General features: G+C 39.4%; 1 long non-coding RNA gene across 1 annotated transcript; it reads left to right on the top strand.

The window, feature by feature from the left end:
• Positions 1 to 580: 580 nt before the first annotated feature.
• Positions 581 to 1295, top strand: LOC115499695. The gene is made up of 2 exons (XR_003964246.1): positions 581 to 731; positions 960 to 1295. It is a non-coding gene; the product is annotated as an uncharacterized LOC115499695 (long non-coding RNA).
• Positions 1296 to 1972: the final 677 nt, after the last annotated feature.

The following is a 1972-nucleotide window of genomic DNA, read 5'->3' on the forward strand; positions in this document are numbered from 1 at the left end:
TCACAGTGAGCATGGGGGGGGTGCATATATTTTCTTTGAGTTAGTGTTTTTGTTTTCTTCAGATAAATACCCAGAAGTGGAATTACTGGATTGTATGATAATTCTATTTTTAATTTTTTGAGGAGCTTCCATACCGTTCTCTACAGTCGCCTCACCAGTGACAGTCCCACCAGCAGTGCGCGAGGGTTCGCTTTTCTCCACGTCCTTCCCAAGATTTGGCATTTCTTGTCATTTTGAGACTAGCCATTCTGACAGGTGTGAGGTGGTACCTCATTGTGGATTCGATGTGCGTTTCCCTGGGGGTGGGTGATGCTGAGCGTCTTTCACGTGTCTCGTGGCCATTTGTGTGTCTTCTTTGGAAACCACCCTTTTTTAAACTGCCCTTTTTAAAATTGGATTGGTATGGGGGGGTTTGGGGGGTTGAGTAGTATGCATTCTTCATATATTTTGGATATTAATTCCGTATTGGATACATCATTTGCAAGTATTTTCTTCCATTCAGTAAATTGCTTTTTTACTTTGTTGATGGTTTCCTTTGCTGTGCAGAAGGTTTTGGTTGTTGATGTTGTTGTTTTGTTTTGTTTTGTTTTTTGGTTTCATGTAGTCCCACTTGTTTATTTTTGGCTTTATTGTTTTCACTTTTGATGTCAGATTGAGAAAAAACTCATCTCCAAGACCTGTGTCAGGGAGCTTGTTGCCTACGTTTTCTTCCAGGAGTGTTACGATTCCAGGTTTTTTTTTTTTTTCAACGTTTATTTATTTTTGGGACAGAGAGAGACAGAGCATGAACGGGGGAGGGGCAGAGAGAGAGGGAGACACAGAATCGGAAACAGGCTCCAGGCTCCGAGCCATCAGCCCAGAGCCTGACGCGGGGCTCGAACTCACGGACCGCGAGATCGTGACCTGGCTGAAGTCGGACGCTTAACCGACTGCGCCACCCAGGCGCCCCTCGATTCCAGGTTTTATGTTCATCTTTAATTTTTAGTTTAGTCCTTCAGCCACTAGATGGATTTGACTACATTAAGTACGGGCTGCACCCCCTTACCCCTAACCCTGCTTTTTAAAAATTATAAATGGTGACCAAGTTAAAGAAAGGACCATTGAGAACTTAGAGTTCTGGAGTTATTCATAGGATGAATGTGTGGAACTTTTTTTTTTTTTGGTATGAGTTAACAATACAAATGACCTTTTACTTGGAACTATTCCTGGACTAGGTGTAGGAGTGATTCAGTCTATGTCTTTGTAACACAACCGATGGGCAACAAAAAAAAAAAAAAAAAAAAAAAAAAAAAAAAGAGAGAAAAGAAAACCACCCATATTTACCTTAGTCTAAATAGAGTCAATTAACAACAGGTCATCTGGTTATTTTAGCACTAGGTAGAAACGTAGATTTTAAGTCATTTATGGTGATTCAGAGAAGTTTTTATTTTTATCTATTTAGTCCTTTGGTGAACAAACTTATCTTTATTCTTTCTCTTTATTTTCCCATAAAAATGTATTTCTCTCTTTGGTTTGCATTCACATGCATTCCCTGGTTTGACAAAATCAGTGATGGCAACTTTTTTCTTTAAGTTTGGGTTACCAGGTATAGAGGAAATACAGCAAAGAGCAAAGAACCCAGGTTTGGGGTAAAATCCAGTTCGGTCTAATTCCTTGCCCTTTCTCTTGGTGGCTCTGGAATCCAGAAAATCACTAACTCCTCCAAGTTTCAGTTTCTCAAACTGTAAAAAGGAAGATAATAATACTTACCTTATGAAGTTGTTGGCGGGGTTTAGAGAAGTCCACCTGACCCTTGACCAACACGGGTGTGAACTGTATGGTTCCACTTATGTGCAGATTTCTTATAGTACAGGACTGTACATGTAGTTTCTCTTATGATTTTCTTAACACCATTTCCTTTTCTTTAGCTCACTTTATTGTAAGAAGATAGCTTATGACACATATAATTTACAAAGTATGTTATTGACTACTT

This window comes from Lynx canadensis, chromosome D4, assembly GCF_007474595.2.
Source record: "Lynx canadensis isolate LIC74 chromosome D4, mLynCan4.pri.v2, whole genome shotgun sequence".
Lineage (NCBI taxonomy): Eukaryota > Metazoa > Chordata > Mammalia > Carnivora > Felidae > Lynx > Lynx canadensis.